This window comes from Carlito syrichta, unplaced genomic scaffold (assembly GCF_000164805.1).
Source record: "Carlito syrichta isolate Samal-C Ts95f unplaced genomic scaffold, Tarsius_syrichta-2.0.1 Scaffold305731, whole genome shotgun sequence".
Classification (NCBI taxonomy): Eukaryota; Metazoa; Chordata; class Mammalia; order Primates; family Tarsiidae; genus Carlito; species Carlito syrichta.
In genome coordinates, this window is record NW_007249827.1 from 219,718 (window position 1) to 245,838 (window position 26,121).

Sequence of the window (26,121 nt, forward strand, 5' to 3'; positions counted from 1 at the left end):
AAATAGACATCACTATTATCTAGCTAAAGGAATAGAGAAAGGGTAGCAAGCAGGGAGTAAACTATCGAGATATTTCTAGTGTGGTGCCTGAGTGAGTCAACCTGTTGGTTACCTTTGCACTTCCTGCCACTACTACCCACCACGTGGGGACAAGGAACATTCTTGGTGCCCCTCCTGTGTTCTGCAGCAACAGTCCACTGTTCTAGTTTTAGTTGGTTTATCTCCTTCAGCTGATCTTATGTCATTCAGCGACTTGTTTCTGGTCCCTGGAAATTTCTTTCTCATTTCCAATGCAGTTTTGATTTTTTTTTTCTTCACTTATCTTCTTCAGGACTTACTGAAATTGGGAGCTGTAAGAAGACAATGTATCATGTTTGTTCAATTCATTATCCCCAAATTCACCCTTTGGCATGTCTGAGTTATGAACAAAGAAAGAAATAAGACAAAGAAGTGGTCTGTGGAGGTCAAAGCATCACCTTGTTCTGATTTAAAACAAACAAGCTGCTGGAGAATGTAGCTTAGCGTGAAAACCAAATCCTAATACTCACAGAATTACGTAAACCTAGCCACCTGGTCCAGCAATACTGACTGGGTTAGGCCTCATCATAAGGATGGCATCCTGCCTCTCAAGAAATAGAATTTATAAGCCGGCCTCGGTGGCTCAGTCTGTAATCCCGCACCTTTGGGAGGCTGAGGTGAGTGGATTGCCTAATCCCGTGGGTTCGAGACCTGCCTGGACAACTTGGCAAGACCTCATCTCTACAATAAATCAAAAAAATGAGCCAGGCGTGGTAGCGCGCGCCTGTAGTTCCAGCTACTTGGAAGGCTGAGGCGGAAGGATCGCCGGAGCCCAGCAGGTCGAGGCTGCGGTGGCCGGAAGTGGCCACTGCACTCCAGTCTGGACGACTGAGTGAGATGCCAACTCAAAAAAAAAAAAAAAAAAAAGAAATAGAACTTATGCTCTTGGGCTGACTGACTTCCAAAGCACAAAGAGAATGAAACATAATTCAATTGTGCTCAATTTGTTATTCCAGAATTTGTCAATCAGATTATATCACGCTCTCTAAGAACTCAAGATACAAACTAAATCAAGTTCCTTCATATGGAAGGTCTCCTCTTGACACTGTAACAAATTCTCACAAACATGTTGCTGAAAACAACAAAAATGCATTCTCTTACAGTTCTTGAGGTCAGAGTCCAACATTCATTTCATTGGGGGTAAAGTCAATGTGTCAGCAGGGCTGGTTCCTTCTGGGAGCTCTGAGGGGAGCATCTATTTTCGTATCTTTTTCAGCTTTGAGTGACCACCTGTATTTCTTGACATGGGCTCTTTCCGACATCTCTAAAGCTCATCACTCCAATCTGCTTTTCTGTCATCATATCACCTTCTTTTACTCTGATTCTATGTTCTTCTTCCAAGGACCCCTATGTTTACGTTGGGACAACCAGATAACTCAGGATAACTTCCCCATCTCAAGATCCTTAACTTAATCACATCTACAAAGCTCTTTTGCCATATAACATTCATATATGGGAATTTGGATGTGGACATATTTGGGGAGTCATTATCCAGCTTATCACAGAAGGTAATATCCGGAGTTAGGTTAACAGCTGGACACAGTGGCTCATGCCTGTAATCCCAGCACATTGGGAGCCTGAGGCAGGAGGATCATTTGAGCTCAGGAGTTTGAAACCAGTGTGGACAACATAGCAAGACCCTGCTTCTAAAAAAAATGTTAAAAGAAAAGTTAGTTAAGAACCACTCATATTCCCTTGGTTTTTGTTCTGTTTTGTTGTGTTTTTGTTTTTGTTTCTGTTTCTGTTTTGAGCTGGGGTCTCACTCTGTCGCCCAGAATGGAGTGCAGTGACATGTTCACCGGCCACACAGCCTTGACCTGCTGGGCTCAAGTGATCCTTCCACCTCAGCCTTCCAAGTAGCTGGAACTACAGGCACATGCTACCATGACTGGCTAATTTTTTGATTTATTGTAGAGATGAGGTCTTGCCAAGTTGCCCAGACTGGTCTCGAGCCCATGGACTCAGGCAATCCTCTCACCTGGGCCTCCCAAAGTGCTGGGATTATAAGCGTGAGCCACAGCGCCCAGTCGATTTTTGTTCTTTTAAGCAATTGGTTTAACCATTCCACCTGTGCCAACCAGCGGTGTGACTGATGTCCTCAGAAGAGGATCTTGGCAACCTGTCCTGCCCCTTCTTCAGAAGATTATCCTTCCTTCATCACACCCAACTTTGTACCCTTCCAGGAGCCCTGGGGGGCAATAGAGATTTTGCTACCAAATGGTTCTGAAACAGTTTTCTATAATGCATTTAATTAAACAATCCAATGCTATTCTGTATCCAAGGCTGAAATGCATTCATAACAGTTCTGAAATTGTTTCCTATAATGCATTAATTAAAAAGCTCAATGCCATTCTGAATCCAAGACTGAACTGCACTAATCTTCCTAGTACCTATTTTTATTATGTTTATTCATTGTCCACATATCATTGGATCAGCAATGAGATTAAATGACAAAACTATACCACTTCAATAATATGCACAAAGAAACTTCAGTAACAAAACACCAATATTGAGGGGAAAAACACATTTTAATATAACCTCCCCCTTTATCAAGTTTCTAGGGAGAAATTAATGCCCAAGAGATAAAATCCATCCCTGTATAAGTCAAAATGATGAGATGTTAAAGTTCAAAGAAAATAAAGTTCAAAATAAAATTATCTTGTGTTTGTGGGTTAAAGTTCAAAGAAATTAAAGTCCAAAATGAATCTTCCTCAACTTTTTACTCTGCTCTGTATTACATGGTGGGGATTTCAATACCTGGGTAGTCAGGGATTTTTTTTTGGCAACTACAACTTACACTGTATTTCACTGGAATGGAGGCAGTTCCTTCAAGGCCTCCAAATTAGAGAATAAAAATAAAACCAGCCAAGTCTATGATGTACCTCTTTTTCTAAACAGTCTATAGATTTAGTAGAACATGAAAAATGATCATGGCACTGGCTCTATACCCACCAGATTCAAAAACAATCCCATTTTTAGCAGTTGGCTCAAGCAACTTCGGGTTGCCAAAGTCTACTGCAGAGATTGCAGCCTCACCAAAGTACCTGTTGGTCATTGCTAAGAGCCTAGAATCTATGTCCTGTATATTTAAACCCGGTCAGTGGGGATCTCCTAGTCATAGGTTTAATTTCAGCACTATGGTACCTTACACTTACCATATCTGGGAGGATCCACCCCTGGACCCAGTCTCCTCGCTCAGATAGGGCATTGGAGAGGATGCTGCCTTCTTGCAAAGTTGAAAATGTGCAATGGCAATACTCGGTCACCACATTTTATCTGGGAGGCATTGTTCTTTCTCGTCCAGATATTCAAAACCTTTGAATTTCCGTGGTCCCTTTGAAATTTAAGGGTCTGCTCTGCAGTGCTGCAGTGAAAATGAACGCTGTCTAGTAGCAGAGCTCCCACAATAACTAGTGAGCATTTTTATTCCTGTGCCATCATGGTTTTTTTCCATTGCCTCGTTCCGTAGAATTCCTTAGGCCTAAGAAAACTGTCATTGTATATTTCAGAATAGTTTGAAAAAAAGATTCGGAATGTTCCCAAAACAAATAAATAAAAAGCTTTTGAGGTGATGGATATCCTGACTACTCTGATTTGATTAATTTTTAAAATTAATTTTTTATTGTATGCATATATCAAAATATCATATATACCCCAGAAATAGTCACAATCATTATGTACCAATTTTGAAAATTAACAACAAAAAAAATTGCTGATACTTTATCACGCTTTAAAAAAGAAAGAAAGAAAACCATCACCCAGGGATGGTTTGTAAACAGCCTGTTTCTAGCAACCTTGAGAACAAGCAGAGGGAGTGATTCTTGAGCCACCTGAATTCAAACTTGGTCCCTCTACCCTGACCTCTTTTGCCCTGGAGGATGTTCAAAACAACATAAAAGAGGAATTATAATTAGGGCTGTTTGTTTATATGACCTACCTAGCCCTAGCACTAACACATTGGAAACTAATCTCTCACTAATGCTCTCTGGTCCAGAGAGAACCCAGCTGCCCCACAGTTTAAAAACAGCAAATGTTTTGCCTCTCTCTTAATATCCAAAAGGGTGGTGTATGAAAAGACTGTTTCTTTTCCCCTATAACTGAATCCTTGCATCAGCTGTGACAGCTTATTAGGTTCTTCAGCCTGCAGGCCCCTACTTAAGCCCTCTCATAGCCCTATGCCCTTGCCAAGGCCCTCTTCCAGCCTCAGCATGGCTTTTCCAAGGTCCTTTTCCCCCAGCCACAGCTGTTAAGAGCCAACTGCATCACTGTAAAAACCCACCTAGTTCAATATAAGCCTATACAAACTGCCAAGGTCAAAATGTCCTGCACACACACTAAGAACAAGACACCAGGGCCAAAGCTAATCTCTTGCCATTCCAGAAGCCTCAGTCATTCCATGTGTGAATGCTTGCTTCTCCCTAATTGTGCTCTTTTTTTTTAAGTTGGGGTCTCACTCTGTCACTCAGCTTGAGTGCAGTGGCACACTCACAGCCACCCCAGCGTCGACCTGCTGGGCTCCAGCAATCTTTCCACCCCAGCCTTCCAAGTAGCCGGAACTACAGGTGTGCGCTACCAGGCCCAGCTAATTTTTTATTTATTGTAGAGATGAGGTCTCGCCAAGTTGCCCGGGCTGATCTCGAACCCGCAGGCTCAGGGAATCCACTCACCTCGGCCTCCCAAAGTGCCAGGATTATAGGCTGAGCCACTGAGCCTGGCCCTCTTTCTTTTTTAAGTTGGGGTTTCACTCTGTCATCCGGTATGGAGTGCAGTGGCACACTCACGGCCACCACAGCCTCGACCTGCTGGGCTCAGGTGATCCTTCCACCTCAGCCTTTCAAGTAGCTGGGACTACAGGCATGTGCCACCGTGCCCGGCCAATTTTTTGATTTAATATAGAGATGAGTTCTTGCCAAGTTGCCCAGGCTGGTCTCTAACCCATGGGTTCAGGCAATCCTCTCACCTCAGTCTCCCAAAGTGCTAGGATTACTGACTGGGGTAAGCCACCACACCTGGCCTTTTATTTCTTGCATATCGATTTTCTAGCCAATGCACCAAATGTTGAAACTCTGAGCGAGTACCCAATAAACAGTACCCCTCCTTCTTTTTAGAGTTCAAAACAAATTAAGAAGATAAAGGAATGGAAGGAGAAGACCAAATGATTGCTCTATTCCTGATAGACTGGGTTGCAGGATGCCGTTTAACGAGAGTCAGAGGAGCTTCCTAATACCAAGCTGCAGAATGAGATCCAGCAGTTCTGGTCCAAAGTAGACTTCCTGCCCCTGGTACAGGCCACATGTTGGTTGGACTCTGAAGAGGAACATGGCCAGGAAGGAACTGGGCATGTTCGCTCTATTTTCCTCAATTTGCCAGTTAAATCACAGCCCAGGAACAGAGTTAGGAAAGGGCGGAGAAAAGCCAGGTGTTATACTTATGTAACTCCCTTCACCTGAAAGGCTAGTTTGTTTGTTTTTTTTTTTGAGTTGGAGTCTCACTCTGTCACCCAGACTGGAGTGCAGTGTCGCGCTCCCGGCCACTGCAGCCTCGACTGCTGGGCTCCAGGGATCCTTCCGCCTCAGCCTTCCGAGTAGCCGGAATTACAGGCGCACGCTACCACACCTGGCTGATTTTGAATTTATTGTAGAGATGAGGGCTCGCCAAGTTGCCCAGGCGGGTCTCAAACCTGCAGGCTCAGGCAATCCACTCACTTCAGCCTCCCAAACCTTGGGATTACAGTCTGAGCCACCGAGCCCTGCTGAAAGGATAGTTTTTAAACTTTTTTACAAGTGAAAGATAAGTATGTATTATTACATGGATAATTAAGCAACTTGGTTTTTTTTTTAAACCAAGATGGTAGAAACTGCTACCTGGTGCTGTGGTTATAATCTGAAAGCCTATGGATTTCTCTGGCATTATCAATTAACATTAGAGGATGTTTTCCCATGTTCTCCAGGAGTTGTTTTTTTTGTTGTTGTTGTTGAGTTGGAGTCTCACTCTGTCGCCCAGACTGGAGTGCAGTAGCTGCTCCCAGCCACTGCAGCCTTGCCTGCTGGGCTCCAGCGATCCTTCCGCCTCAGCCTTCCAAGTAGCTGGAACTACAGGCATGGGCCCTACCATGCCCGGCTAATTTTTGATTTTTTATTGTAGAGATGACGTCTCGCCAAGCTGCCCAGGCGGGTCTCGAACCCACGGACTCAGGCAATCCACTCACCTCAGCCTCCCAAAGGCGCAGGATTGCAGGCTGTGCCACCAAGCCCGGCTTCCAGGAGTTTTTCATGTCTTTAAGGAGACACTTGAGTTCAAACATTTATTAGCCATGCATGTGATTCACCATTTGAAGCAATATTTTGTGTTTTTTATTTTATTTTATTTTATTTCAATAGTTTTAGGGGTATAAGTGGTTTTGGTTATGTGGATGGATTGTATAGGGATAACGTCTGGGCTTTTAGTGTACCTGTTACCCAAATAATGAATGTTGTACCCATGTTGTACCCGATAGGTAATTTTCATTTCTCACTCTCCTCCAGACTCCCTAGAGCAAGTTTTAGAACAAAACCTTTTCTCAATTGCAGAGACAAATGTTTCAAGCCTTCTCAGATTCTCACCCCCATCCCTTCTTGTTTGTTTTTTGAGTCAGGTCCTCACTCTGTCGCCCAGGCTGGAGTGCAGTGTGACACCATCATGGCTCACTGCAACCTCGACCCCCCTGGGCTCAGGCGATCCTTCTGCCTCAGCCTCCCGAGTAGCTGGGACTACAAGGATGCACCATCAGGCCCGCCCAATTTTTTGACCTTTTTGCAGAGACAAGATCTCACTCTGTTGCCTAGGCTGGTCTTGAACTCCTGGGTTCAAGCAATCCTCCCTCCTCGGCCTCTCCAGGTACTGGGATTACAGGCAGGAGCCACCACACCCAGCCCCTTTTTGTTCTTTCTTTTGGTCATTCTCCACTTCCAGACTTGGTGGAAATAGCCACACAGCAAGGCGTGAAATGAACTTCCTGAGTGATCACAGAGCAGCCAGATGACACCACATGGGATTCAGGGAAAGTGAGTGTGTAGTGTGAACCTTGGGCATGGCAAACGGAGACAGAGGGAGCCGACAGATAAACGCCCTCTTCTTACCTCTTTCTCAGACGACTCTGGAGTGCAGCTTCTTACAAGCTTTCGAGAAAATTCTTGAGTATGAGCAAACATGCTGGCTGAAAGACTTGCTGTTGGAAAGACCACTGGGCATCCTTCTTGCCTTGCTTCCCCTGTTCCTCACTCTTACCACCGGAAACTATCTGTGTCTTGGGGTCATCCGGCTCTTGCATTAAGGCCAACCTCAGCATTTAATGTGCTCAATCTCCCACAAATCTAACATTTACTGAATGTTTCTTAGAGAGGCAAAGAGAATGTGACATTTATAGGAACACTTCCTTTAAAATACTTTGAGCCGGGCTTGGTGGCTCAGCCTGTAATCCTGCACTTTGGGAGGCTGAGGTGAGTGGATTGCCTGAGCTCGCTGGTTTGAGACTTGCCTGGGCAACTTGATGAGACCTCATCTCTACAATAAAATTAAAAAATCAGCCAGGCATGGTAGCGCGTGCCTGTAATTCCGGCTACTTGGAAAGCTGAGGCGCAAGGATCGCTGGAGCCCAGCAGGTCGAGGCTGCGGTGCCCGGGAGTGGCCACTGCACTCCAGCCTGGGCAACAGAGTGAGACTCCAACTCAAAAAAAAAAAAAAATACTCTTTGAGGCCAGGTAGGGTGACTCACACTTGCAATCCCAGCACTTTGGGAGGCTAGGGTGGGAAGATTACTTGAGCCCAGGAGTTCGAGACCAGCCTAGGCAAAAAAAAAAAAAAATCAAAAAATTAGCTAGGCGTGGTGGTTTGCATCTGTAGTCCCATCTACTCAGGAGGCTGAGGTGGAAGGATCGCCTGAGCCCAGGAGGTGGAGGCTGTAGTGAGCCATGATCGTGCCACTGCACTCCAGCCTGAGCAACAGTTATACAGCCCACCCATCTCTGCTTCCTCTTCTCTTAGGTCTTCCGTAAAACCCTCTTCTAAGCATCTCCCTCATTTTGCATTGGGTAGAGCAATTTGGTCTTCTCTTGGCTTTTTAATTCTCCTCACAGTCAATCACTGCTTAATTCAACAAAGGCCCTCTGGGGAGCTGAGTACACAAAGCATTCAGTTTTTTTTTTTAAGACAAGGGAGGTGCTGCCTCTACCTCATTTTAATACATTTCCCCTCTGTCACAAAGGCATAAAGCAAAATTGCCAGCAGGCAAGAGGTGGAAGGAAGAAAAAGCTATGACAAGGTGAAGCAAGTACAAGTCCAGGTAGGCACAAGTTCGTAGTGATATTTGGTGGAGGGAAAGCAGATCAGGATGTGGACCTTGAGCCAGGGACAGACACTCTACCCGAAACCGGGTTCAGAATGGGACCAGATCACTTGTGCAAGAAGAAGCCAGACACTGGAAAAGACTTGAAGGACCACTGGGCACTGGCAACAGGAATGCAGTTTAATAGGCAATGGACCAAGTTCTAAGGAAGAGCAAGCCAGAAAAAAAAATTTTGTTTGAGTCAGAGTCTCACTCTGTCTCCCAGACTGGAGTGTAGTGACATGAACACGGCTTACCATAGCCTCCAGCTCCTGGGCTCAAGGGATCCTCCCACCTCAACCTCCTGAGTTGCTGAGACTACAGGCATGTGCCAGAACTTCTGGTTAATTTTTGTATTTTTTTGTCGAGACAAGGCCTTACTGTGCTGCCCAGGCTGGTCTCAAACTCCTGGGCTCAAGTGATCCTCCCGCCTCAGCTTCTCAAAGAGCTGGGATAATGCACATGAGCCACTATGCCCAGCTTGCACTCTAGAAATTTACTGCCAGGATCAGAACTGATCTCAGTGGCACTCAGACTGATTCTCATATTGTAAGTAAAGAAATATGGTCCGGCACAGTGATCCTCCTTTGGGAGCCTGAGGCAAGAGGATTGCCTGAGGCTAGAAGTGCGAGACCAGCCTGAACAACACAGACCTTTACCAAAGAAATAGTAATAAATAAAAATAAAAATAAGAGGACCAACAGATCACCTGCCTAGAGTTGAGGACTGAAGAAGAAGGAAACCAAACATTTTCCTACTCTTAATATTTTCCCCTTGTATTTAAGAATAATACATTTTTCTTGGGTATTAGCTTCCTATTGCTGCTGTAACAAACTGCCACCAACTTCGTGACTTGAAACATCATAAATTTTAATATCTTGCGGTTCTGTGGGCTAGAAGTCTGATATGGATTACATTGTCACACTGAGCTAAACACAAGTTTTTGGCAAAATGGTGTCTGTCCCTGGAGGCTCCAGGGGAAAATCCTATTGCTTGCCTTTTCCGCCTTCTAGAGCTTGGCATGTTCCTTGGGCACATAACTCTTTCTTCCATCTTCAAAGCCACAACAGGAGGTTAAGTTCTCACACCACACCACTCTGACCTCTGCTGCTTCCCTCCCATGGCTCAGGACCCTGGAATGACATTGGGTCTACCTGGACAACTCAAGATGGCCTCCCTGTCTTAAGGCCCGCAGATTAGCAGACTAATTCCATCACAACCTTAATCCCCCTTTGCCATATGACATAACACAGTCACGGGGTCTGAGGATTAGGATGTATACCTTTTACAAGAGGGCAGTTTTCCACCTTCCACATGGTGACAAGTATCATGGAGAAAAACAAAGCAGGGACAAGGGAGAGAGAGTGACCATTCTTCTTTCATTGCGGCTCCCTCTGACCACAGCTGGAAAGGCTCTCTGCTTTTGCTTTTAAGGATTTGTTTTATTAGAGTGGGCTCATCTGGATAATACAAGATGTCCTCCCCATCTCAAGGTGCTTGACATTAATCACATATGCAAAGACCCTTTTGCCACTTAAGGTAACCTATTCACAGGTTCCAGAGATTAGGATGTGGACATCTTAAAGAGGGCATTATTCTTCCTGCCACACCTTTTGTATGATGGAGTTTTCTTTCTTTATTTCTTCCTTCCTTCCTTTCTTTCTTTCTTTCTTTTTTTTTTTTTTGGAGTTGGAGTCTCACTCTGTTACCCAGGCTGGAATGCAATGGCACATTCCCGGCCACTGCAGCCTCGACTTGCTGAGTTCAGGAGATCCTTCTGCCCAGCCTTCCAAATAGCTGGAAATACAGGTGTGCGCCACCATGCCCGGCTAATTTTTTGATTTATTGTAGACATGAGGTCTCACCAAGTTGCCTAGGCTGGTCTCGAACCCCTGGACTCAGGCAATCCTCTCACCTTGGCCTCCCAAAGTACTGGGATTACAGGCTTGAGCCACCACACCCAGCCTTCTTTCTTCTTTATTTTATTTTATTTTTTATTTTAAAGATGTGGGGTACAATTCAGGGTTAGGTATACAAGTGGGCATTGTACAGTTACATAAAAGAATTTTCTAGGCATCTGTACTTGTCATTGACTCTGAAATTTCCAGCTGGTGCTCTGTCAAAAGTCCATGTAGAGAATTCAGCTGTTGGATGTGATTATTTTCAAATAAGTTAGAAAGCACAAGATTTCTCACTATTAGCTTCCTAGACTAGAAACATATGTGCGTGTTTTCTCTAGACTTGGAAGTGAAGCAGCAATACGATGCTGCCACCACCACCACCAAAATATAGATGTTACATCAGCTCAAATCATTCCCAGGGGCTGCTTCTTTGTAATCACTACCTCTCCTCAACCCAGGCCCCTGGAAGCTACTAATCTAGTTTCCAGGCCTTGGAATTATACACCAGGTAGTCTTCTGGATCTGGCTTCTTTCATGAAGAAAAATGCATTTGAAATTCACCCATGTAGTTGTATGTATCAGCAATTTTTCCCTTTTTATTGCTGAGTAATATTCCATTGTATAAATATGCCAGTTTTGGCGGGGACAGGGGGGTTGTTTTGTTTTTTAAGTTGGAGTCTCACTCTGTCACCCAGGCTGGAATGCAGTGGCACAATCATGGCTCATCACAGCCTTGACCTCCTGGGCTTAGGCGATCCTTCTGTTTCAGACTCATGAGTAGCTGGGACAACAGGTACACGCTGCTGCACTCAGCCATTTAAAAAAAGTTTTTGCAGAGACGAGGTTTCGCTATGTTTCTTAGGCTGGTCTTGGACTCCTGGGCTCAAGCAATCCTCCTGCCTTGGTCTCCCAAAGTGCTGGGATTATAGGCATGAGCCACTGTGCCAGACCAGTGGTACTTATCTGGAAGAGTCGTTGTGAGGCGCAATGAGACACTGCACGCATGGTATGGTGGTGACACTGCTCGTTTTGTTTGTCCAGTGCTCCCACTTTCTTCCAGGATCAGTATATCCTCTTGGGGACAGCTCTTCTCATCTACTTCAAGTAGACAGTCCTATTGCAGTTGTCAATCATACTACCGTGTTCTACCCTGGTGACAAGGAATGGTCAAGGGGTGGACATTTGTGCCTAGCACAGTCAATTAGAGACACTCACCCTTTGGTGTTGTGCAAGATTTAGTTAGTGGCCCTGATTTTTCTTCTCTCCCTACCACACCCTCTGCCATGTCACTTTTCATTTTTTCCCACTAAAAAGTGTTTTTCCTTGAACTTTAATTTTGGGGTTGGCCACGTGACTTGCTTTGGAAAATAGAGTGAAACAGGAGGAACAGAATAACCCGTTCTGTCTAGCACTTATGACTAGGATCTCTCTTGGACTTAAGAGGCCAAAGGCTCCTTCTTGTCGCTGACATATCCCCTGATACATTTCTTGTTTGTCTAATTTACTCTCAGTGGCTGCTTCTCAGAGGATCTGGAAGAATATTGGGTGGAAGGGGCATAGGAATACTGTTTCCAGTGCTAAGATATTTCATATTTGAGAGGTCTTTTCTTGTGAATGAATGTTGAGTGTTGGTTAAACATCCAAATGATCACTTTTAATTACTGAATTGAGACAATGAGAGAGGATTGTTATTATATAAGAGTGGGCTAGTAAGTTAAGAGGAAGCCAAGACTGAGAGTCAACCAGGGGATAGCAAAGAGGAAGCAAAGACTGCTCCTACTAAACATACCTTAAGGAGCTGCTGTGACACCATATAAAATTGTGTTTTTATTATACCAGTGTCATGCTTATCCCAATGTGCTTGTTAAAATTGTTATTTCTGGTCAAAATGGTAGCTCGTGCCTATAATCCTAGCACTTTTGGAGGCTGAGGTGAGAGGATTGCTTGAGCCCTGGAGTTGGAAACCAGCCTAGGCAACATAGTGAGACCTTATATCTATTTTTTTAATTATTTAAAATTTTATTTTGAATTGTTGTATCTTCTTGTGTCTTTTTCCCTGTTATCCCTATTTGATCTAATCATAGTATTGTTCAACAGCTTTCTTGTTATGTATTTACTTGGCATCATTTTTGTTCCATTTCTTTGCTTTTTTATAACTTTTCTTTTGATCAAAGAAATGCATTTTCCTAACTTCAAATCCCAGTATGAAAGATCTTAGAACTGGAAACAGCATTCCTATGTCCCTTCTACTTAATATTCTTCCAGATCCTCCAAGAACCAGCCACTGAGAGAAGGGGAGTGTGATGGTTGACATTAGGCGTCGACCTGATAGGCTGAGGGATGCCTACATAGACAGACAGTGATGCACCGTTTACAGTGTGTGTCTATGAGGATGTTTCCAGAGGAGATTGACATGTTCTTGTTCTGGGAGGGGAAGACCCACCCCCAATACGGGCGGCGGGCACCATCCAATCAGCTGCCAGTGTGGCTCCAAACAGCAAGCCAAGAGGGACAAGCAACTCAACAACTCAAGAGCTGAGTTTCTACCAGGGCTCTCTCTCCCTTTTCCTAACACGAGGCTTTGTTTCCTCTCCTCCTGCCTTGAACACCAGACTCCAGATTCTTCAGCCTTTGGTCTCTGGAACTTGCACCAACGGCCTTCCAGGGCTTTTGGGCCCTCGGCCTCAGAGGGCTGGAGTGTCAGCTTCCCTGTCTTAGGCTTTGGGGCTTGGACTGAGTCTTGCTACCAGCTTTCTCATTTGTCCAGCTTGCAGACAGCCTAACGTGGGACTTCCTGTACTCGTGTGAGCCAATTCTTTTTTAATATGTAGCCTAGTGGTTCTGTTCCTCTGGAGAACCCTGGTTGATACAGTAAGCACCTTAAACTGCAATGCAGTTCTCAGGCAAGTTCAGCAAGGCCACCAGGGAATCCTCAAGCAGGATTCGCCCAGAACTCATCACTGAGTTTGTGCTGAGGCTGCACTTTGCAAGGATGCTCTCAGACCATGATGGATGCAGCGGTGACATCGAGGCAAGACAATACCCAGGAGACACGAATTCCTCTGGCTGTTCTCTACACATGATTCATTCCATCTCTGCCTTTGCCTGCCGCCTTTACCCACCTGTGGCACTTCTCTTCTGTGTATCCTTTCAGACCCAAGGTAAAACGATCCAGGGACTACTTTTACTTATGGGGAAGGCTGTGTTTTTAGGCAGTCAGTAGGAAACACCTTAAAGCACAGGAGAAAAGAGACAGAGGGAAGTCGGTTAGGCCCGACCCTCATCCAGGCAAAGGAGTCAGTGTGGTTCTTGAAATCCAGTATTATTCACCAGAACAGAAAATGCAAATATCATACGGTGATTTTGCCTGGAGTGTATTCTACATATTTCCCATTTAGTGGCAATAGTCAATTTTAGTGGAAAATTCAGCAGTTCAGAGTCTTGCTCATGTCTGTCTCCAGAGAAATGACTAATAAGAGCTCTACTGATCCTCCAGAATTGAATACCATTCAGTGGTGGAAAAATAATTAATTTTGGCCTAGAAAAAGCAGGTTTCAGGCCAGGCACAGTGGCTCATGCCTATAATCCTAGCATTTTGGGAGGCCGAGGCAGGAGTATCACTGAGTCCAGGAGTTTGAGACCAGCCAGGACAACATAGCAAAAAAAAAAAAAAGAAAGAAAGAAAAATCAGGTTTCAGCAGATGACTACCACAGCACTAGAGAAACCACAGGAGCACATTCACAGAATGTCTAATTCTGTGAACCGTGGACCTGTATACTAGTGATACCAGACCATATCACCCTAATTCCCCAAGCATAGTAACACCAGACTGCGTGTCATAATTCCCAGTTACAGTCCTCCATGCCTTGTGCCTTCATAGATTCTGTTCAGCTGCATGAACATCTATTCTTCCTCTTTTTTGGTTGGTTTTGACCTGGCAAATTCCTGTTTATCTCTCTGATTCCATTCTGGCTGCTATAACAAAATATCACAAACTAGGTGGCTTATAAACAACAGAAATGTATTTCTCACTGTTCTGGAGACTGGGAAGTCCAGGTTCAAGGCACCAGTGGATCCAGTGTCCGATAACGGTCCACTTCCTGGTTCATAGATGTCACCTTCTAGCTGTGTCCTCACACAGTGGAAGGAGTCAGGGGTCTCCCTCATGACCCACCCAAGTCACTTCCCCAAGGTCCCACAATGGTGATTAGGTTTCAACATATGAAATTTGGTAGGACACAGTCAGACTTCAGCATCTTCAATACTTAAATTCATATCTCCTCAGCAAAGCTGTCTCAGGGTTGTCCTCACCCCTGTGTACCCTCACAAAAGGTTGTTTAAGCCTACTTCACTATTCATAACTCATTGTGTTATGATTTCATACACACATGAACACATACCTCTGAGCTCTTAGAAGACTTGAGGGTAGGAATAGTGTTTTATATACCTAATGCCTAGCATACAGTAGGTGCTCAATACGTTGTTTTTTTTTTTGAAGACAGGATCTCACTCTGTTGCAAGGCTGGAATGCAGTGTCAATAAATCTTTACTGGAAAGAATGAGGAAAGGAAAGGAGAAAACTGACTGATATGAAACTCCTTTCAACATGATATTTGCCTGAATTTTGTGCAAAGGTGCATCCTCAAAGCCACATTAGGCCATGCTCTCTCACACGAGGTATGAGGGTCATGCTTCATATCGTTATTTTACTTATCTCAATGACTAGGCCAGATGATTGCAGGATAGACTACACCAAGCACTACATCGTACTGACCTGGCCTGATTCTCATTTGACTAATGTAGATATGTTTGTGTCTAGGAAAGAGGCACTGGCCCTAGGAAGCAGACCTAACATACTATCTTTGAAGGAAACAGCTATTATTCCAAGCCCGGGTCATGTTTCATCAGAATATCAAGTCATGTCAAAACATAGTTTTGGCTTGGAATTGTTCTCAATGTTCCTGAAGTAAAGAATAATGTGTAGTTAGTGTTCAGTTCACTCAGAGCAGAACAACTGAGGAAAGCAAATACAAAGCTCCAGCTGCTAAAACCGAATGGAAGAATGTGTTTTTATGAATATGTTGTGTAAATTGAGAGAGCAGGGAGTGATGGGAATGAATGCTGAAGAACATCAGGGAACAGGTTGGGAAAAGATCTATGTTGGCCGGGCTCGGTGGCTCAGGCTGTAATCCCACCACTTGGGGAGGCCGAGGCAAGTGGATTGCCTGAGCCTGCGGGTTCGAGACCCACCTGGGCAACTTGGCGAGCCCTTGTCTCTACAATAAATAAAAAATTAGCTGGGCGTGGTAGCGCGCGCCTGTAGTTCCAGCTCCTTGGAAGGCTGAGGCAGAAGGATCGCCGGAGCCCAGTAGGTCAAGGCTGCGGTTGCCGGGAGCGGCCCCTGTACTCCAGTCTGGGTGTCAGAGTGAGACTCCAACTCAAAAAAAAAAGGAAAGTTAACACATGTGCACATAAACTGGCTTCCTCCAACTGAAACTGTCTTCACAGAGTTAACAAGAATTTTGGACAGAAACATAGTTATAGGGCCAGGTGAGATGACTGACACTTGTAATCCCAGCACTTTCAGAGGCCAAGGCGGTAGGGTTGCTTGAGCCCAGGAGTTCAATACCAGCCTAGGTAATATAGCAAGACCTCATCTCTACAAAAAAAAAAAACTGAAAAATTAGCGGGGCATGGTGGCACATACCTGTAGTCCCAGCTACTTGAGAGGCTGAGGCGAGAGGATTGCCTGAGGCCCAGGAGGTCGAGGCTGAAGTCTGTCATGATCGTTCCACTGCACTCCAGCCTGGGCAGCAGAGTAAGATCCTGAATACATATATATATATATAATTAAGCTTTAATTAGGCTGTACTTTGGCCAAAAGTCAGGTAGCTCTAGATATTGACCATTTGCAAACCCATTGTTCCTACAGTTAGGGTCCCTGACATTAGAATCATAAGGCTTTTGTATAATAATTGCTCAAGCTGGTCTTCAGATCCCGAATGCCAGTGAAACAGCTGATGCCAGCCAGTTTGAAGACCCCCCACAGAGGAATGGAAGCAACATGGGAATACAGCTTCTTCATCCTCTTGTCCCATAACTTCACCTTGCACACTTTGGCCTACTTCAAAACCTTTACAATTCCTGGCCCTAACCTCCCAGGGAGACGGATGTGAGTTTTCCTCCTGTCTCCTTGTTCAGCAGCACTATGATTAAACCTCTTTTCTGCTGCAACCCAGTGACTTGGCAAATTTACTTGCTGTGCCCATCAGGCAATGGAACTACTATGGGTACACAGTTAGGCATAATATTGATTTGCACTCCTATTAATAATCGTTAACATTTTGTAGCACTTCTATTCGTCACTGTTTTCACACATGATAATAAGTACATAAAGCACTTCCAAATACTTTATATCAGTTGATCATGATAACAAATTTGTGAGGAGATTATTAGTTTTCCTCATAAACTTGGAGAGGTGAGGCCCAAAAATAATGACCCAACAACCTACAGGTTGGTCCTGACCTAGCTGGTGGCAAGATCCCAGTGAGTCAGAATCCTTAGACTTCAAACAGTCAAATCTGGTTTCCTCCACTCCACCCCCATCCCCACTCCCAGTCATAGGTGTATTCCTGTCAGAAAAGAAAATGGTCTTTCCTGAACCTATATCCTGGTGTCTAAATGAGAGGTTAAAAGAAGACCTCCAGTTTCATTGTTCTTTACAGAATTAATAGCAACTGAAAAAGAGGTACATGAGAACACTTATCCAGGAGTTGTGTTTGGGTTTTTCTGTTTTGTTTTGTTTCTAAGAGTCGGAGTCTCACTATGTTGCTGTGTCACCCAGGCTGGACTTGAACTCCTGGACTCAAGCAAACCTCCAGCCTCAGCCTCCCAATGTGCTGGGATTACAGGCATGTGACACCATGCCTGGCTCCCTAGGAGTTATTTAATGGCACAAAAGAAATGATGGGGTATTTTTGTTTTTCGTTTTGTTTTGGTTTTTTGAGTAGGAGTCTTACTCCGATTGCCCAAGATAGAGTGCAGTGGCACACTCATGGCCACCGCAGCCTCAACCTGCTGGACTCAGGTGATCCTTCCACCACAGCCTTCCAAGTAGCTGGAACCACAGGCATGCACCACTATGCCCAGCTAATTTTTTGATTTATTGTTGAGATAAGGTCTTGCCAAGTTGTCCAGACTGGTCTCGAACCCCTTGCTTGACTCAGGCAATCCTCTCGTCTCAGCCTCCCAAAGTGCTGGGATTACAGGCTTGAGCCACCATGCCCAGCTGATTTTTTTTTCAGCTTTTATTTATTTATTTTATTATAAAGATGTGGGGTACAATTCAGGGTTAGGTATACAAACATTGATTATGCAGGTACCCTTGTTGATGAGGTATGCCCCTCCCTCACCTAGCAGTTTCCCTCAACTGCCAATCCCACCTCCCTCCCCTGACCGTTTCCCACTACTGCCAATCCCTTTCTTATAGTATTATAACTGTTCACGATCCACTTACGAGTAAGAACATATGGTACTCTGTTCTTTGTTTCTATGATAGATCACTGAGTAAGATTGACTCAAAATCCATCCAAGTTGCTGTGAAGTCCATATGTTTGTCTTTCTTTATGGCTGCATACTATTCCATTGTGTATATGTACCCCTTTTTTTAAAAATCCAGTCCAGCTTCAATGGGCAACATGGTTGGTTCCACGTTTTTGCTATTGTGAATAGAACTGCAACAAACATACTTGTGCAGGTATCTTTTTTGTAGAATGATTTGAGTTCCTCCGGGTATATTCCCTTTAAGGGAATTGCTGGATCACAGGGAAGGTCAATTTCCAGTTCTTTCAGAAATAGCCACACTATCTTCCAGAGAAGTTGCACTACTTTGCATTCCCATCAGCAGTGCAGAAGCATTCCTTATTCTCCGCATCCTCGCTAGCATCTGTTGTTGTTTGTTTTATTAATGATGGCCATTCTTACTGGGGTTAGGTGGTATCTCAGTGTGGTTTTGATTTGCATTTCTCTGATGATGAGTGAGGCTGAGCACTTTTTGCTGTGTCTGTTGGCTGTCCATATATCTTCTTTTGAGACATGTCTATTCATGTCTTTTGCTCACTTTTGAATGGGGCTGTTTGTTTTTTCCTTTCGGCGCATTTGAGTTCCTTGTAGATCCTAGATGTTAGGCCTTTGTCAGATATACCGTTGGCAAATATTTTTTCCCATCCTGTGGGTTGTCTCCCCGCTCTCTTGATGGTTACTTTGCTTTGCAGAAGCTCGTTAGTTTGATGAGTTCCCACTTGTCTATCTTATTTCTGAAGGTATTGGCCTTTAGGGTTCTGAATAGGAATTAATTGCCAGTTCCAATTTCCATAAGGGTGTCTTCTGTGTTTTCTAAGATTCTTATAGTTTGAGGTTTTACATTTAGGTCTTTGATCCATTTAGAGTTAATTTTTATGTATGGTGACAGGTAGGGGTCCTGTTTCAATCTTCTGCATGTGATCAGTCAGTTTTCCCAGCACCATTTACTGAATAGGTTCACCTCTCCCCAGTGGATGTTGTTGGAGGCTTCGTCAAAGATGAGTTGGTTGAGGAATTGAGGCTTTGCTTCTGGAATCTCTGTCCTGTTCTGTTGGTCTATGTGTCTGTTCTTGTACCAATACCAGGCTGTTTTGATTACTGTAGCCTTATAGTAAAGTTTGAAGTCTGGAAGTGTGATACCTCCTGCTTTGTTTCTTTTGCTAAGGATTGATTGTTTTGGCTATTTGTGGTCGTTTATGTTTCCATAGAAATTTCTGTGTTGTCATTTCCAGGTCTGAGAAGAATGATGTTGGTAACTTAATGGGTATTGTGTTGAATCTATAGATTGCCTTTGGTAGGATGGACATCATAACGATGTTGATTCTTCCTATCCATAAGCATGGGATATTTTTTCCATTTGTTTGTGTCTTCTTGGATTTCTTTGAGCAGTGTTGTGTAGTTCTCATTGTAAAGGTCTTTCACTTCTCTGGTTAGGAAGATGCCGATGTATTTAATTTTTTTGTGCTATTGTGAATGGGATTGTGCTTTTAATTTGGATCTCTGCTTGCTTGTTGTTGGTGTATAGGAATACAACTGTCTTTTGCACGTCTATTTTGTACCTGAGACTTTGCCAAAGTCCTTTATCAGTGCAAGCAGGTTTTTGACAGATTCTCTTGGATTTTCAAGGTATAGGATCATATCATTAGCAAAGAGGGAAAACTTGACTTCCTCTTTGCCTAATTAGATACCCCTGATTTCCTTCTCTTGCCTAATTGCCCGAGCTAGGACTTCCAACACAATGTTGAACAAGAGGGGTGAGAGTGGGCAGCTTTGTCTTGTTTTAGTTTTCAGGGGGAAATGTTTCCAGTTTCTATCCACTTAGCAATATGTTAGCTGTGGGTTTATCGTAGATGGCACTTACTATTTTGAGGTATGTTCCTTCTATACCTAAGTGTATGAGGGTTTTTATCAAGAAGAGATGCTGGATTTTATCAAAAGCTTTTTCTGCATCTAATGAGATAATCATGTGGTTCTTTTTTTTACATTTGTTGATGTATTTAATGACATTTATGGTCTTGCGAATGTTGAACCAGCCCTGCATCCTGGGGATGAAGCCTACTTGGTCATGGTGGGTGATTTTTGAGATGTGTTTTTGGATCTGATTTGCTAGAATCTTATTGAGGATTTCTGCATCTATGTTCATAAGGGATATTGGCCTGTAGTTCTCTTTTATTGTTGGATCTATACCCAGTTTGGGTATCAGTGTGATATTAGCTTCATAAAATGATTTGGGGAGAATTCCATCTTTCTCAATTGCCTGAATACTTTTTTTTTTTTTTTTGAGTTGGAGTCACACTCTGTCACACAGACTGGAGTGCAGTGGCACACTCCTGGCCACCACAGCCTCGACCTGCTGGGCTCTAGCAATCCTTCCGCCTCAGACTTCCAAGTAGCTGGAACTACAGGCGTGCGCTACCACGCCCGCTAATTTTTTATTTTATTGTAGAGATGAGGTCTCGTCAAGTTGCCCAGGTGGGTCTCGAACCCACAGGCTCAGGCAATCCACTCACCTCAGCCACCCAAAGTGCTGGGATTACTGGCTGAGCCACCCAGCCCAGCTGGAATACTTTCAAAAGGATTGATATCAGCTCTTCCTTGTACATTTTATAGAATTCTGCTAGAAAGTCACCCAGTCCAGGGATTTTTTTTTTTTTGTAGGTAGTTTTCTTATGACAGAGTCAATTTCCTGGGTTATTATTGGTCTTGGAAATGATATTTTAATGAGATCACTCACTAAATAAAATTATTGCACAACACTTGGCTCTTATCTACCTGCACCTACCTCCAAAATAAGCTGAGTCTAACCTGTCAGGCAAATGACCTGGGAGGCAGGACACAAACTCCAGAAATGCTAGCAGACATAAAACTTTTGACCAGGGCTTCTTACCACCTTGGAAGAAGGTGGTCTTTAGAAACACTGAGTCTAGGGCAGCCCCCTTGGTTCCCCTTCCACTGCGGGAGCTTTTCTGTCCTCTCAATAAATCCTGCTTTCTCAAAAGAAAATAAAACAAAAGAAAAGAAACACTGAGACTTTAGAAAGCAAAGGGGCTTCAGAGGCGAGCTCATATGACAGCATCTTCCTGGGCCTTGCATGCTTTTCTTACCACAAAATGGCCTTCATCCTTGGAGAAGGGGTTTCCGGCCTTAAAATGACCTGTAGCAGTTGTGTCCTGCCATTAAAAAATGGCTAGTAATCATAATTAAGTAGAGTCCACTGTTTTTCTTCTTCCCAAAGCAACCCTGTAAAGTGATTTTGTTCTTTCCATCTTGCCTCAGGAGAGATTGAGGCAGAGAGGCAAAGAGACATTCCTATAATCACTCTGAACACAACTGGGGTTGTTCTTGATTTTTGTTTGTTTGATTTTGTTATGTATTCACTTATTTATTTTTGAGTTGGGGGTCTCACTTTGTTGACCACGTTGTAGTGCAGTGGCACAATCACAGTTCACCACAGCCTCGACCTCTTGGGGTCAGATGATCCTTCTGCCTCAGCCTCTTGAGTAGTTGGGACTACGGGCATGCACTACCACACCCAGCTCATTTTTTGGTGTTTGGTCTCGCTATGTTTCCGAGGCTATTCTCGAACTACTGTGCTCAAGCAATCCTCCTGCCTTGACCTCCCAAAATTCTGGGATTACAGACAAGTGCCATCACGCTGGCCTATTCTTATTTTTAATGAAATAATTATTAGAGAGTGTGTGGTATCACTTTTCAATAAATGGCAACACATTGCTAGCAAGAAATATTGAATCACCTACAATCTTATCTGAGCATCAGCAGCTGGTCACAACCGAGAAAGTGAAAGGGAATAATTTAGGATCGGGTGTCAAACAGAGACCATGTGTCTTATTCTTGTTATGATGAGTTATAAGAATCCAGCCTGGGTGACAGAGTGAGACTCCAACTAAAAAAAAAAAAAAAAAAAGAAAAAATGAGCCTGGTTCACACCTGTAATCCCAGCACTTTGGGAGGCAGAGGCAAGAGGATTGCCAGAGCCCACGGATTCAAGACTAGCCTGGGCAACATGGCAAGACCTCATCTCTATAATAAATCAAAAAGTTAGTTACATGGTGGCGCATACCTATAGCTCCAGCTACTTGAAAGGCTGAAGAGGAAGGATCGCCTGAGCCCAGCAAGTCGAGGCTGTGGTGGCTGTGAACATGCCACTGCACTCCAGCCTGGGTGACAGAGTAAGATTCTAATGCAAAAAAAAAAAAAAAAAAAGCCAACCTCTAAACCTAGGCTGAGTAAACAGGATCTCTTAGCTGTCTAGTGTGACAAGGCAGAGTTTCCTCATCGTTACAGCTTCTTCTCAGAATTTTCATCAGGATTAAAAGATACAATGTAGATAAGTGGCTTAGCACACACTGAGGGCTCCATAAATGTAAGCTATTGTTAAGTATTTGACTGTAAAAAAAGAACAGCTGCTTATCAGGCTGTATGCCTTGTTTTGTTTTTTTTCCTGTGTGCAGACTGCAGCAAAATGCAGCCCAGGGAGGTCAGGGGAATATAACTCAGAATCAAATATTTGAATCACTTTTTGAATTATTTTTTCCCACTATAAACTGGAAATAAGCCATATGTTACCATTAAAACTGAGTTGGTAGAAAAAATGTGGAAGTTTGCAACAGATAGTCCAAGTTACAAACTAAGCTTGTAATATTCAATTACAGTAGTACTGTAAAATCATATTTTTAAAACCTATGTAAGCAATAATTAAGGGTATGAAATTACCTACCCAACCTCAAAATGAAAAGTTCACCATAGAGAAACAGACGCTATTGAATATGATTATATGAACCTTGGAGTAAGTTAATAAAATAGGATTTTCCCCTTTTGGGAAATTTTTAACATATAAAAATATCTCTACTCTGCAAATTAGTCACTTGTATTCTTGTGTGTTTTTTTTCCAAATGGCAGGGAAGGTGGGGGAGCAAAGATTATATAATTAATGAGCAAGGATTCCCAGGTAATAATGGGCACATCTGCCCTTTCATGTGTGGGGAGATGCTGAAGGTCACTGTCTTAAGGGACTTTGACTTTTTTTTTTTTTGAGCTGGAGTCTCACTCTGTCGCCCAGGTTGGAGTGCAGTGGTACGCTCCCAGACACTGCAGCCTCAACTTACTGGGGTCAGGTGATCCTTCAACCTCAGCCTTCCCTGTAGCTGGAACTACAGGCCCGTGCCACTATGCCCAACTAACTTTTTTTAAAAATTTATTGTAGAGACGAGGTCTCGCCAAGTTGCCCAGGCTGGTCTCGAACCCGTGGGCTCAGGCAATCCTCTCACTTTGGCCTCCCAAAGTGCTGAGATTATAGGTGACAGCCACTGCACCAGGCCGGGACTTTGAAATTTGTAGTTGTATTGAGGCTTCTAAGATCTTTAGAACGGCCAACCCATTTTTTGTTTGTTTGTTTTTTTTGAGTTGGAGTCTCACTCTGTCGCCCAGACTGGAGTGCAGTGGCCGCTCCCGGCCACCGCAGCCTCGACCTGCTAGGCTCCGGCAATCCTTCTGCCTCAGCCTTCCAAGTAGCCGGAACTATAGGCGCGCACCACCACACCCGCTAATTTTTTATTTATTGTAGAGATGAGGTCTCACCAAGCTCAGGCAATCCACTCGCCTCAGCCTCCCAAAGTGCTGGGATTGCAGGCTGAGCCACTGAGCCTGGCCAGCCAACCCATTTTTAAGGAAACAAGAGAGATTGGGAATTAAGTTAGCATACCTAGTTCAGAGGACAGCTATGCACTAAGGCTCAGTTTTTCTAAATGCTGGGACAACACAAGAAGGGAAGGTAGAAGTGAACAGTGGCAGCTAGGACCTCATGGCCAAAGCAAGGCAAGGTGTCCACAGACAGTGGGATCTGAGAAACATACTTCTTCATGAAAAGTGAGAGATAACAGACCTGATGCAGTGCTCATGCCTGTAATCCCAGTACTTTGAGAGGCCGAGGCGGGAGGATTGCTTGGGCTCAGGACTTTGAGACCCGACTGGGCAACATAGCAAGACCCCGTTTCTACAAAAAATTTTTAAAAATTAGCCTGGGCATGGCAGCACACACCTGTAGTCTCAGTTACTTGAAAGGTTGAAGCAGAAGGATTGCCTGAGCCAAGGTGAGATGTGATCGTGCCACTGCACTCTAGTCTAGGTAACAGAGACTCTGATTTAAAAAAAAAAAAATACCCAAGCTTGTAATATTCAATTATAGTAGCACTGTAAAATCATATTTTTAAAACCTATGTAAGCAATAATTAAGGGTATGAAATTACCTACCCAACCTCAAAATGAAAAGTTCACCATAGAGAAACAGACACTATTCAATGTGATTACATGAACCTTGGAGTAAGTTAATAAAATAGGATTGTCCCCTTCTTGGAAATTTTTAGCATATATCTCTACTCTGCAATTTATGCCAAGGTGTGTGTGTGTGTGTGTGTGTGTGTGTGTGTATGTGTGTGTGTGTGTGTGTTTTTACTATTAGAAAAGTTTATTTAGCAACAAGTTTAATTTGAAAACGTACATGACCCGATTTTTACATCATAGTAAAACAGGCCTTTTGGAAAGGGGATATGAATTTCTCTGCTGAACAGTCATTATTTATATTTGTACCAAGGTTTCCAACATGATGGTTCTATTTCCTGGTATCACCACCATGCCAAGATTCTGCTGCTCACTCGTTGCCTATCACATTCATCTATCACAAGATTCCTACAGGGATCAAATCCCCGCATATTCCTTGGACATGTCTGCCACCATTTAATTCCAGTGAGAACTTCTTGTCCATCCATTTTTTTCAACTCAGGAGCTTGCTTACGGTGTCTGCCCCACAGGCTCAGAGATGCCTTGAAACAGAATTCACGGCCTCCCTCAGGCTCCCGCTGAGGGCCCAGCACTTTCCCAAGATATATTTTTTAAAATATTATCTACAGTTGCTATCCAATAAAAGATACGTTTCAAATGTAATCTTGATGAGACAATCGCATGTAACAAAAGTTCCTTTCCTTGGAAATGTCTGCAGGAGTTCAGAAAACATAATAACTTCACTTTACTGTAACACTGATACTCTTTTCCTGTTCCAGCTTTTGCCTGCTGCTTTTTAAGGCACAAAAAGCACCCATCTTCTCAATCTCCCTGGCTTTCAGGCCACTGGACAATAGCAGAATGCAAATTACTCAATAACCACATATTTCAATAACCACAGTAAAATAGGAGTTTAGCCAAGGTGTCCTGGGGAAAAAAGCAAAATCAGTGACCCTGTGCAAGATGTGTGTTCTCCTCATTCAGTCTCCCCCGACTATCTGTCCCCAGCTGCCAAGCCAACTCCGTCTCTTAGTACTCTCCGAACAGCCCCCTCCCGGGATCTGTCCCTTGCAGAGCCACCAATTCTACAGTCAGTTCCTTGCTCCAAAATCCTCAAGGCCTTCTGTGTCGATTAAGATTTGCATTTGGCAGCTACTAGCAGAGCCCAGAAATAATAGTGGCTTAAACAAGATAAACGGTCATTTTTCTTTTCTGTAAAGGAATTCTAGAGATAAGCGATGCAAAGCTGGTGTGGCATCCCCCGGAGTTCCTGTATCTTTCTGCCCCACAATGCCCTTCTATCCTCAGGAACAAAGAGGGCCTCCTCAGGTTGCATCTGTCTTATCCATCCAGGGGACAGACAGGCAGATGTCAAGCTCCTTTTCAAATTCCATCGGGACCTAACACACACCAGCATATTTCACCGAGCCCTCTTTAAATAGTTGCAGATCAAGAATGAATTTAATTCTGTGGTTCTACTGAAGTAAGACAATTTATCACTCACAAGACTTCCTAGTAAATATCGACAGTATATCCAGGACACCATATTAGAGCTATAAGGGTATAATTTGAAACATTTTTTTTTTTTTGCATTTGGGTCTTACTCTATTGCCCAGGCTGGAGTACAGTGGCATAATCACAAGTGACTCCTGGGCTCAAGTGATCCTGCTCTCCTAAATAGCTGGAACTACAGGCACACACCATCATGCCCAGCTAATTTTATTTTATTTTGTTTTAGAGATGAAGTCTCACTGGGCTTTAACCTCCTGGGGTCAAGCAATCCTCCTGCCTCAGCCTCCCAAAATGCTGGGATTACAAGCAGGAGCCATCGTGCCTGGCTGTGTAATCCCAGCACTTTGGGAGGCTGAGGCGAGTGGATTGCCTGAGCCCGTGGGTTCGAG

General features: G+C 43.8%; 1 pseudogene; it reads right to left on the minus strand.

Annotated features, from left to right (window-relative positions):
• Positions 1 to 24,517: 24,517 nt before the first annotated feature.
• Positions 24,518 to 24,704, minus strand: LOC110596013 (annotated as a pseudogene).
• Positions 24,705 to 26,121: the final 1,417 nt, after the last annotated feature.